General features: G+C 43.6%; 1 protein-coding gene across 1 annotated transcript in view; it reads right to left on the minus strand.

Annotated features, from left to right (window-relative positions):
* Positions 1 to 11,849, minus strand: part of MICAL2 (microtubule associated monooxygenase, calponin and LIM domain containing 2) — a 124,699-nt gene extending 112,850 nt beyond the window's left edge. The window contains 1 exon segment of the mRNA XM_050710802.1: positions 11,736 to 11,849. The gene's annotated coding sequence lies outside the window, so the exon portion shown is untranslated.
* Positions 11,850 to 13,467: the final 1,618 nt, after the last annotated feature.

A 13,467-nucleotide genomic window follows, 5' to 3' on the forward strand; every position in this document is an offset into this window, starting at 1 on the left:
CAGCATAGATTTCTCCCTCTCTTCTGCATACAGGTAAGCAGTATGGCTTTTATTTCACCAAAATGCACAAACAGATCTTTATCTAACCTCAAGGTATCATGCTTTAGTTCACTGGGAATAGAGCTAGCTAATGCCCTGATACAGCAGGTGTCTTACTATTGGGGTTGAGTATTAACACAACCAGCGCCCCAAGAGCAATATTGCACAACCCAGCATGGACTTCGTTGCAGCATCTTTCAAAAGGACATCACTACACAGGGCTCCGAGTGCTCATAAACCCAGGAGAACAGCACAGACAGCCTTCACTTGTGCTGCACTTTCTTAGCCTTTTAATTACAGACTGCAGTGATCGGTGTTTGGCATCTCACTCTGCCACTGCCATACCAAGCCTGCCTTCTGGACTCAGGATCAGCACACAGGTGGCTGATGATGGAGAGGTGCAGACAGAACAGGGTGGATCCATGTTTGGAGCAGCCCCAATTCTGTTGTCCCTTCCTTCACAGCACAGCGATGGATGCTGGTGAGGATGGGCAGCTGAAGGACCCCATTTAACACTACTCACTTCACTACTCTGCTGCAAAGAAAACCCACACTGACAGAAAAACCCCTAAAGATCATTTACCACTTTGTGAAGCATTGATGGACTGGGGGGGATGATATATACAAATAACAAGAGAACTTTAGAGGTACTGTCAGACACTTTTTGCTTTCCAGCTTAGACTTTAAAAAAAAACACCACAGATACACAAAATGTTTTGTTTCAAACAGTTGCTTGGCACTGCTACTTGGATTACTAAAGGCAATGAGCAAGTGATAAACAGCATAAAGTGAAGATGCCCTCTGAAGTAAAAGCTGAACCATGACGAAATGTAAAATTGCAGCATTTCCCCTTTCAGTTTTGAACTGAAGTTAAAAACAGGTTTTTCAGTATACACTGCACCCAAAGGCACGTGATCACAATTCTGGTTCAGGTATTGTGCACTTACTGCATGGGGAGCAGGGGAGCACACGTAGTTGGCACACCAGGACCAAATGGTATAATTTGCACAGTATGAGCTCACTCCCCTCAAAAGAGAGTAAGCATACAAGCTAAACCTCAAATTAAATCGTCTGTAAGGAAGAAGTATAGGACAAGTTTAAAATGAGCTTATATCAGCTCTGAAAGCAGTATGTTCAAGGAACGGTGCTTCCTTTTGGATGTAAGTCACACTACAGCGGAATACTATCTGAACAAAAACTCTCAAACCAGTAGCCAAAGGAGAAAAATAAAATTTGAAAAACACAGTAGTATGAAAAAAGCTTATATAGAAGTCAAGAGACTTCCATAATGCATTTCTACATCGGAAGCCCTTGCAAAAAGCAGCCAGGAAGTGACTGCAACAGTCACAAATCCATTTCTTTAAGGTATAGCATGCAAGTTTTCACCCTTGCCCTCCTTCCTGCCCAGCACAGATCGGCATCAACTCCATTAAGTTCAAATGCTCCAGCTCCCCTATGCACAGATTAACACAGCAAAGGCTTTGAACATCAGTGCCTCCTTGGTGGTGTTTCCGGCAGCTAGGAGGATGAGAGGGTTTTCAGACCTCATGTTTCTATCAAAGCTAGACTGAGCTCAAATTCTTCACTGATGCTATCAACTTCAGGGAGTTCCTTTCAGACGAGGTCTATCAGACATACTGCCGTCTGCATCAAGGGAAAACTGGCTCCTTTCTAGCCAGATTAACCCGCTACCTTTAACTGCCACATTTAAAACTACATACCTGCACACCCAAGGATATTTTACAGTGCTTGTGAGTGCACATCCCAGGGCTCCTGCTGTCACTAATGATGTGAAGCCTTTCAGGAAACTTGTTTGTCGTATTTCGCACGATGGTGTGTATGTGCTCCGTGACCCAAGGTCCTCCCACTGCATCACCTATAGTTGGGGCTCTCTCATCTCTGCCCATTGCTGACCACCAGTCCTGGCTGTGACCCGCGCACTGCTTCTGGGGGAGCAGCACAAGCACTCCAAGAAAAAATTCAAAACAACCAAGTGCTTGCTTATCAGATGCCCTAAGGCAGCAAGTCAGTGTTGTACAGAACAGTTTATTCCTAGTTTTCTGTGATGGACATAGAGAACTTTTCAGTTATTTGTATCAGTGGGAAAAATAAGCTTAAGATGCTATACATTTGCGTTAAGTAAAGAGACTAAAGGAAACTATAAAGAAGTTACAGATGCTAAGTTACTTCAGTGGCCACTACAATCTCTCCTGTTGTTGCCCATAGAATGTGCACATGAAACGCTGCTTTGAATACATAAAGCTGGTCTAAGAGAATATTGGGGGGAAAAAAGTGCAGAAGGCACTTCATTGGCTTCCTAACATACAGTGTATAAAATAATCGTGAATCAACTTCTATAGAACGTATTTCTCCGAGGCATCTTGGCAGTGTACAGCAAGGCACAGACAACTCACCTTGGTATTTTCAGATCAGATTGTATTCTACATAGGTCAGTACATAAAACAGGCAAAAAGCACCCTTTCTTCCTAAAATCAGGAGTTTTGTGCAGGCCCCCGGCAGCCCAACTGCCAGCAGCTGGGGCAGCTGCGCTTATTTGATTACCCCTTTACCTTAGGGCAGACCTGTACCGGCAGGGCTGCTCCAGAGCTGCCATGTCTCACAGCACTCTGGCAAAGGTCTATTAATTAAAGGTCTTAACCAGCAGGTTAAAAGGTCAGGTTTGACGACTGGTAAATCTGCTTACAGCACACACCCAACAGGCAGGGCCAGCAATCTTACCCAAGGACCTTCAGCACAGCCACTACTAACCTGCCTCCAGTTCTCTGGATCTACAAAACACCCTAGCAGGCGGGAGAAGTGCACCGTGCTTGCAGGTGCTGCCTTTACAGAGGAGTCCCTCAGCCCCTGACAGCCTGCCGTACCCTAATAGGCACAAATACTTCCCATGGTAAGAGGCATAAAAAACCCAGCATGCTTCCAGTTCCCCACAGAAAACCCAGATTGTTAGCAACAGGTACCAACACAACTATAACAGGAGTTCCCAAATGAATTTCACCACATTTTTGCCTACAAACTATTTTTTGATCCCTACAAGGTTGCTCATCCACATATCTCATGGCATAAGGCTGAAATATTACTGCTGGAATTTTTATCCCAAGTGGTAGGAATATAATCTAGAATATAGACTTAGAGGAGAAAAAATAATGGGAAGAGGAACAGGTAAAGGCAAAAGATCTGAATGAGCAAGTAAAATACAATTTTGGTGGAAGAAAAATATCTTTGGTGCAAGTCTCGCTGCCACTTCCTTGCTTACAGAAAGTCCCTACAGCTGCTGTAACTGACACTGATGAAAATCTTCAGGTCAAAGCACCTTGAGTAAAATTTTTAAACATGTTCTACAAGAAGAAAGTTCAGCTGTTTCCACCACCCCTTAGCATTGGAAAGGTTATCATTACACTGTGCCACTGCTATAAAACGAATGCAGTCACCTACAGTTGCACCAGAGATGGCTCTGCTGAAAACAGGGGAGGGACTGCACCTGCTGGGGCGTGCCAGGTGAAACTTATCGGCATCACAGCATATGACTAAGCACGTATTCTGGTACATCAGTACTCAACCACCACTGTGAAAATAAAAGGTAATTTCGTCTTATCTCACCCCCGCCCCTAAAATACAACAAAAAAAGTTATCTGTATGAAAAGAGACAGAACACTGCAAATGATGTTTAAGAAAACTTAATAGGAAAAAAAACAACCACCACCACTCTACTTTGTAGAAGTTCCAGTAACTCTCTCTTTCTCACATGCACTTTCAATAAATTTTGCATGGGGGTTAACATACTGGCTATAGGATAGACAGGTAGGTAGATAGACAAGGAAAGTCTTCACATTCTTTGTTTATCCATACGTTACTTCAGTAGAGTCAATAAAACTGAAAAGAAGTCATCCACAGGCTTTGTGATCTAGGAGAGTGAGAAGTTTGTCACAGACCAATATTTACTTCTTGTATGCAAATGCAGACCTGCTGCACTATGTATGACATTCATTTATTTACCTTAGAAATCAGTGAACTAACAGTGACACTTAAATCATTATATAGCTATTTTCCAGATTATATTGGTAGTTATATTAGCTTGAGGTTTCAAATGAGCCGAATCACCTTAGGCACAAGTATCCTCTTAAGTCTACATCAGTCATCTCCCACTGAATGTTTTACTTGTCAAAGAACCCACATCTTTACCTCAAAGAGCAAAAGAGTTTCATATCAACATGGTTTTGTAAAACTACCTGCTTTACCTGGCCACCTGAAGGATGCATATAAATCCGTTAGAAAAAGCTGAGTCAAGAAGCTATCAAACAGTGCTAATTCATTTGTGTACTTTGCTGCCAGATTGAACATTGGAGGTACCTTATATAACAACACACAGAGGTGTCTCACCCTCCTCTGAAATAGCTGTGCAATTCCTTTTGTTCCGTACCAATGCATGATGAATACAGTAAATGGGAGACAAACATTTTGACTCCATAACTGAGATTGGAGATGCTCCTACACACAAGTTACTAATCATTAAGTCAGGTAGTAGCTGAAGAAGCAGCTATACGTACGTTCAGTGGTGTGTACTTAAATGCATGCATAAAAAAGCCTTAAGATATGACCAAGCTTCTGCATTTGTCATGAAAAACATTAAAAACATTACTGGATCCTCTACACTCATGTATTAAGGAAATAACCACAGCTCCTTCCTCAGCAAAAAAGAAAATGCAAAGAAAATAATATTCCACTTTGCATTTTTACATAGACAAGTATAAGCTGAAGACCTTGCAGATCTCCTTTCCAACATAAATACAGAGAAGAAAACTCTCCATTGTAGAGTTCCATCCCCAGACCAGAAGTAAACCCTGACAGCAGCCTTCTGTCCAAGCAAGGGGCCAGCACCCACCTCTGCTGCCTACACCCAGGCCTCTGCCAAGCTCTCGGGTACACCACGGCTCCCCTCTCCCATTCCAGCACCTGCTGCTTTGCATCTCCCACAGCCCCCTTCCTCTTAGGACTGCCATCGGGCTCAGGACACCATAATTCAGCATCAAAGAGTGCCCAACTGCCTGCGGTCAGCTTCCTGCTGAGTCCACCTGCAGGGGAGAAGCGGTGCTCCTGACAGTACAAAGCCACCCCCCTCTGCATGCTATTCCATGTTTATCTTCACAACTGAGATGTGAAGTAGTCATTAAAATTACTCCCCAGAGAATATTAAAGGTGATTCTCTGCTCCTCAGCAGGCACAAAGGCAGGTTGGCCTAGAGTATATTAACCTATTTTCCTGTCTCCTTATCTAAGTATCAAAGTCACAAACAAAACGCAGCTGAGCTGTAGCACTCGTTGTGTCCTGCTGTGCTGTGCAGAGCAGCTCTGCAGTATGTGTGGGGGATATTACTCACCACCCCACTGCTGCAGTTTCATCTCAGATACCTACTCCTAAATATATACCAGGTACACAGGACAAGGCCCAGCACTTCATTAAATATTTGGCACATTGTCTCAAATTACCTTTGACACACAGGGTTATTTATACATCAAGGCACACTGCATGCCTCTGTGACAAGATAGCATCACATAATACTGTATGCCAGGAATGCAAGCAACAGATTTAAGCCAATCCCCGCTTCAAGACACTTTTACTAGGAAGCCCGTCACAAACTGAGTAATATCCGTTTTTATACACTGAAAAACGTATGCTATTCATTTCCAGGAAATAAAGTCAACCACCCTAATCCTTCCCCCCTCTTATATACATCCCCATCAGAACAACAGAAAGACGTTTCTTCTGTCTTAATAGGCTCGTTATTGGGACATACTGAGTCCTTTACACAAGTCTTATTCTTCCTAATGCATTTGCTAGGACACCTAATGTTGACTCGGTGCAAGGGCAATGTTTCAAAGAGTAATTACAGCAAGAGGTATTTGGTTACACACACTCACTATTGGCTTTGAATATGCACCAATAGTTCATATTTACGGAGCTTGTTTCCAAGCCTTAAATGTGCACATTTCTGATATTCATTCAACCACATTAATGTTCTGAATACAAATACCAAACAGAGGAGTGTCAGCTGCTTTTTTTTTTTTTAATCCATAGATAGAAATGGAAGGAGCCTACGTTTTGCATTCATCTTATGAAGCAACACCATGAAATCTGAAAAATGGCCCCATAATTCAGTATCTGCTATCCCTACAGCTGTGCAATTATCTAAACAATTTTCTAAAGTGATAGCAATAAAGCACATGTGACAACCACAGGAATTCGTAGCACTCTCTGAAAGGGGAAAACCTAACACAGAGAGAAGGCTATGAGTTTGGATCTGAGAGAACACTCATTCACATATATTCACAAATCTTCTCCTACTCTGTTCAGACTGCAACTTAAAATTATTCCCCATCTCAGCACAAGGTGACACAGCATGAAGAAAATCCATAATAAAAAGCCTGACAACAAGCACATACAATAGATACAATAAATGACCCTCTACAAAAGGAAGCCGATATCATGAGTAAGAAGAAAACAAAAACTACCTACTATCTTGTAAAGTTCATTAAGGGTAATGTTTAACCAGAGGGGCTTTTTTTCAGCTGAAAAGAGTGTCAGCAAAGACTGCATTACATTGCATGATGAACTTCTAGCTTGCATTTAGCGACTGCCTTCAGAGACCGCATTTGTTTCTCTAAATCCATCTGTGCTGATCCCTGTGCACACAGGTCTAAAGGACAAGACTACTGCACATCCCTAACGCTGCTAACAGATGGGACTCACCTCAGCCAGTAACATGGATTACAGTTACTGCAATATACTCAATCTTTTAGATACAGTAAGAATTTCACTATCTGCCAAACACAAGTCTTCTCAAAGATAGGGGGGAAAACAAGCATCTCCTGCTCCAGCTTTTGTTATTATTATTTTTTTTGAATGGTTAATGATTTGTAGCTGGACTCCTTCATATTTGATTTGAAGATGGTGGATTACAAAGGAATGTCTTAGAAGATTTAAAAACCTTCCAACTGGTTATTGGAATTGACTATTCAAGTAAGACAACAGCAAAATATGTTACCTAAACTAAGGAGCACTTTGATGCACTCAGTCTTTCAAAAGTAACACAATACTTAAAAACAACCCTCTGTCTTCTTCAAATTTTATGGATGTGATACAATTACAGTAAGACTATTTAAAGTTGGTTAAAAACATACCCTCGTATTCCCAACAAAAAAAAAAAAAATCACATGGCTTTGGAAATTCTATTTTGATGCTTGGCTATGTCAGTTACACAGAAGGATAAACTGCAACACCCCCCTAGGCATTACTGCAGTCTACACAGGCAATAAGCTGCAAGCTTAAAAGGTCTGAGAAGGGTTTACCATGGACTAACAGATCCGAAGAACCTGCTTTTAAAGAAGCCAAAACTCTGTAACACACATTTAGAGTCATTTTAAAATCTGTATCAGTGAAAGCCGCTTGACTGAATGTAGCGAGTAAAGTAACCACTGGCATTATTTGTCCAAACCAATGCTAATGTTGGTGATAAGAACAAAAATTTAAATCTAATCCTAATATTCCCAACACAATTCAATTAAACCATCTGTCTGAAGGAGTCAGACCCAAAATAGCTAGCTTTTGAAGACCAATTAACAAAACGTAGCAAGGTTCCAGGTGTAGGAAAAGTGTAGCAAAGAGCCAGGTAGGTCATCTCTGAAGACATGGGTTGTCTTCAGAATGATTCCCTTCTCACAAGGTCTTACCATTACATCTCTAAGATGGGAAAAAAAAAAATAAATAAATGAACACAAGTTCAGACTTTCCTCCTAGTTACATCTGAGTTACTGGGACACTGAAATAAACACAATCAGAACTTGAACTGAACATGAGCCAGGGCAGTAATGTCCATCATAATTTGTGTTGTGGTAGCATCCACCTTTCTGACAAGGAACTGGACTTCCTCCCCCTGCCTCACACATTAGATTGCCCCAGAACATTTAGAGGAGAAAACAAAACAAAATCCCTCACTGAACAGCAGTCTGGAGCAGGAAAAGGGCTTGATAGCATACACAGCTCAGATTTAAACCCAAGGCAGATTTTTTTTCCTTTCATGGAACTAAGAGTCTAAATATGACTAAAGATCATTTTAGGGATGTTTTCACTTGCTTGTAAATGCAACTATGCACAGATGAAAGAATTATTCTTAGTCATCTTCTCCACGTCAAAAATAAACCCAGCAATTTCCAGAATGTGTCACAATACAATATTAACTGGGTATCTGCAGTCGCTGAACCAGTGGATGCTTAATAGCCTTAATTCAGAATATCTCTATTTTCTGGAAACAGGCTAGTGTATGGTGCTGGAATACCCCGAACTACTAATACCACTTCTGAAGGAGTCAATCTGGCAGCATAAACACCTCTAAAACTGGTCCTAGTGACAAGCAAACCAAACAGCATGCCCTCCCTTAGCAGCCAGGGTGCCAGACGCAGAGCAGAGGCTGCATTTTTCAAATTCATGGCAAGTACACGAGGACTCTTCAAAAAGAAAGCTTGAAAAGCTGCATCAAAGAAACAATTTGCTCACATATGCTGTAAATGTATATTATACAAGTACACGTGTATTATACATATATATGCGTGCCAGGCTGCCTGTACAGACACAGAGCAACCCCTCAGCCTTCCTGTAGCTCACTCACCCTGGATGCAAGACACAAGCAAGCTGACAAAACAGAAGTACCATACAGGAAGGCAGACCTCAATTTCAGCCACCTGACAATGATACCATTTTTAAGGGAAACAAAATACATCATGCTCCTCAGAAACAAAGCCTCTTCCACTAGAAAGCTAGTTTTCCTGCTGACACCAGGGGAATCAGACAGAGGAAGGACTCCTGAGGAACAGATACACGTTACCAAGGACTCACAACAAATGTTACAGCCACGTGAAAGAGTCCCAGTGGGAAATATATAGCATTTGAAAGTTTTCCCTTGAGTTTTCAAGATACTAATTATAAAATACCAGAGCAGTGAGACAGCTGGAGCAGATGCAAGGTACATGCTAAAAGAGGTGAAAGACGTAGAGCATATTCGCAGAGAAACTGGATAGCAATCACCTCTCATTTTATGGTTTCTTACACTTAAGAACATCCAGCCAAAAAATAGCCTCTCTGATCTCCACAAGGAATGGGGCATGGACACCAGACAAGAAAAACTCTGCTTCAGAGTACCTTAGAAAAATAAAATCTTTTTAGGCAATACCTACTTCTAGATCCTTGACAAAACCAAAGGAAATCTGAACTCCTCACAAACAGCAGTGCAACCACCACCCAGCACTGAGCTTACCACACTGCTGTACATCTTTAGGGCAACAGTAAGACAATTAAGAACAAAAAAAAAAAAAAAAAAATTCAGTTTAAAACAGAGGTGACTTCTCATTTCTGAGCACTTAACAAGCCAGTAAAGAACTTGTCCACTTTCACAGATAAACCAGAAGTCAGGCCACTTGCTGCTGGCCATATGGCAAGAGGCATTTGACTGCAGCATCCTTCAGTTTTCCACTGGAATTTCATTTCTCAGCTGCACATTATAAGCCGCACCTTCAATACCTTCTTCAAGTAATACGAAGATAAGAGCAGCCGCCAATATCAAGCAGCATTTTAAAGCTTTTATTTATTCATCAGGTATTAACTCGATAGGTTTATTTAATGTGGGGGATAATACATGTTTTGCTAAACAGCAGGACTGAATAAAATGCACCAGCTGAATGTCATAGAACAGCCTGACAGCACGCAGTCTTGCTGTGTGAAGAAGATGCAGGAAAAGGCCCCAAAATTTCTAAACCTGAGGCTTTAGATGAAAAGAGACCTTTACACCTGTGCGACACAAAGGTGCACACTCACAACACTCACAGGTGACACTCACAACAGCTGATTTAGAGAATATTCATGTCCTGTGGCATGTGCTGCTGGTGACCCCAGCCCTGCATTACTGCCACTGCAGGCTCTGCTATCTGCCCGAGGGGGGAGGCAGCAGCGATAAGGAGGAGGTGGGGTAAGATTCAAGTCAGGGGAGTAAGTGGCTCATTACTACTCTGGGCAGCAAGTGAAATGGTTACAGAGATAAAAACAGCACTTGTATTTTAAAGACAACTTCTATTTTCAAACAGAGAATGGTAAAATTATTGTACATTTTTTTCAGATTTTAAAGAAGTGAAACATGACAAAAAACAAGACGGAACATAAGATTCGGTCTAAGTAAGACTCAGATCAAGGATACATGGACGGTGAAGTGAGTGAGTATAATTTCAATTCTCAAAGCTTTAACTAGCCTCATAACATGCAGAGAAAAAAAAATAAAAAATATGCTATCTCCAGAGCCAGGAGAGAAGTTTGCTGATACTTCAGTACAATTCTTTACAACTGAAGTTTCCATACAATCTGTTCTCTGGAAATGATAAAAACTGTTGTGTTTAGTGAAATAGCCAGATCCTTCAAAGTAATCATACACGGACAAACACTTAGAGTGCTTGTGTAAATGATAAGAGACATGAATTCCAGTTTGGTCGTTGGATAATCTGTTTTCCACCCACGTAATATGTTTAGCAACCAACACAGAATGGCGAAATGAGGGAAGCAAGATGCCCTCTTTTCTCCCAGATGAAGGTACTTCAGTGAACACCAATTAGATGTTAATATCCCTGGGAGGCAAGTGTGACAAGTCCTATTAGGCCAGTTTAAAGATTAGGACACTGAGTCACATAGTGAGATTAAGAACTTCCTCAAAACCAACAGCAGAGCCAGAAAGGGGGCAGCTACACCCCAGCTGGGCATGGCAGCAGGAGACTGCTGTGCTCTGCCTTATTACAAGATCTGGAGTCTTTAGAGAGAAAAGAAAAAAAGGGAAATTAAAAGAAAAAAACCTGCTTATATGAAGTTTCCTGGCCATGCCAACATGCCTCAGTTTTGACCTGCAGGGACCATCTTTAGATGCAAGAATGCAGTTCGGTTTCCATGCTCGGATCACATTTTGGCTGAAAGTGCCAGCAAGGTTGCCAATTGTAAACGGTTTTTAAAGTCGGCAGAGACCTCCAGATCTTTCCCGATAAGCTAGTTAAAGAGAGAACTGAAAACTTTTTGATACTGGTTCAACCGTGTAAGCCTAGGGGCAAATAAATCTACACTCGCCAGTCTTCAAACCAACCCTTTGCCAGCTATCTGCATTCAAGTCACATGTTGGACTTACACACAAAAAACCAGAGCGAACACGACAAGACAATTAGTCTCGTAGATTAAGACATACTTCAAAGCATAAACAAAAGCCCAGCAGATGCCACGTTCAATTAGCCCGGAAGGTGAGCAGAGCAGGGTGTCACGCTCATTAACACGCTCATTAAGACGCGTCCGACCTAATGGCCCCCTTCGGTGTTGCAGGGCGTTCTCTCGGGGCGCTAGCAGGGACTCTCGAAGCCGAGGGCTCTCGCTCCTTTTCCTACCTCGCCCTAAGCCCCCCGCCTGGCCACGGCCCCGGGCCGGCACCGCCGGGGGAGCGCCGCGGCCCCGGTCAGGGAGCACAGCGGCCCCGGCCCGCCCAGCGCCGCCCTCGCCCACAGCCCCTGCCAAGGGACAGGGACACGGACAGGGACCGGGACCGGGACGGCCCCGACCCCAGCCCCGCTCCCGCCGCACCTGCTCCGCCCGCAGCAGCGCGACCCTACCGGTGGCGGCGACAGCGGCGCTCCGCATGCTGCCCGCGGCTCGGCACGGCGCGGCTGGGCACGGCGCTGCTCGGGGCGGGGCCGGCGGCCGGGGCGGGCCGGGGCGGGCAGCCCGGCTGCCCCAGCCCCATGCGAGCCACCGCCTGGCGCCCGGGGGCTGGCAGCAAGGTGCGCGGCCCCGCCGAGCGGCTCTTCTCTGCGCCCCCTCGCGGCCTGGGGCGGGCACGGGGATGGGGTGAGTCCTGCCGGTGCTCCCGGGAGCTCCCCCGGCGGCGCTGCCCCCCGCGGCTCCCCTCAGAGGCATCGGCGAGGCCGCCACCTGCGCAGCACCGCGCAGCGGCACGTCTGTCACCGCGTCTGTCACGGAGCGAAACGGGCAACGCGGACACGGCTTCGGCTGGCTTAGGTGGGGTATTTGGGCAAGCTGAGAGTTGTCGTGTACGCAGAAAGGTTAGGGCGGCGAGTAAGTAGAAGGCTACTGGGAAGAAAGTTCAAGAACGGTAACAGAGCTGTGCTTGCACTACATTGCTTGACTTTCATTAGCAACAACACCTTGCTGATGGTGGAGGCGAGGTTTTACGAAAAAGAAAGAACACAAACAAGTAGCACTCACTTGAACTGCTGCAACAGGAGGATAAAATGCTCTGCGGCCAGAGCATCTGCTATCTATGTATCTACTAACCTAACACTTTAAAAACCTCAGCAGGCCTACCATTTCTTTAAGTGACTGAAAACAGTCAGAAATATTTTGACATGTGCCACACACACTATACCTTAAGTGACCTTGAAGAAGCCTGTGGGAGCAGGACCCTTGTCTCCCATGCCATGAGCTACCTGACCTTTTTCACATTTGTCTGCTCTGAGCCAAATTTAAAGCTGCTTTGTATAGCATGGAGAGAAAGCAGGTGTGAATGCAGCCCTACTTATCCACACGCAGCTGAATGTAACACAGTCTCTAAGGAGCCAAGCATTTCACCACTTCTCTGAAATTTGTCAGCGTCAACAACAATAATTTGTCAACAATTGTCCACATTTAATTGCGGACAATACCTCTCATCTGGGTCGAAATTTGTCTTCTAGCTTCTTGGGTCTTGCTTAGCTGAACCTAACTTTTATTTGGTCATTAACTTTTGAGTTGCAGTATGTTTATCTGCTTACTTAACTTTGGGAGAGTAAGAGTACTTTTTTCCTCAAAGTGATAAAAGCTAGAATAAAAAAAAAGGCGCATACCATTTTCCTACTATCAAAAAGATAATGCAGCCTTGAGGAACACAAGAACAAGGAATGAGAAAACTCTCTTAGCAAAAGTAATCTGGAGTTAGCAAAGGGGCAAGTGCATAGTAAAGAAATAATATCAATGTGATTGAACAAAGTCTTGCTAGTTTCAGTCCAGCATTAAAAGTCCCATGAAGGCAAGATTCCTCCACAGATGGCCCAGAAAATACAAAGACAAAATTAATTGAACCTTTCCTGGGCAATATTCCCAAACTCCCTCCTTTAGGAAAGATGCTCTTTCTTAGTTAGGAAAGATGCTTACAACTTTACCAGGTGTCCTCTTCCCTTCGCTCCTCTCAGAAAAAGTTAGTAAGTCTCTAAAAAGATAACCCTCCCCTGCCAAATCCTTCTGGAATTTTAAAGCACTCCCTGTAAAAAGGGAGGCATGTCAAGGCATGTCAAGGGCTGCAGAAAGACTACCAGGGACCTTGCTATTCTAATGACTCCGATTAGTATG

The sequence above is a fragment of the Cygnus atratus genome, chromosome 5, assembly GCF_013377495.2.
Source record: "Cygnus atratus isolate AKBS03 ecotype Queensland, Australia chromosome 5, CAtr_DNAZoo_HiC_assembly, whole genome shotgun sequence".
Classification (NCBI taxonomy): domain Eukaryota; kingdom Metazoa; phylum Chordata; class Aves; order Anseriformes; family Anatidae; genus Cygnus; species Cygnus atratus.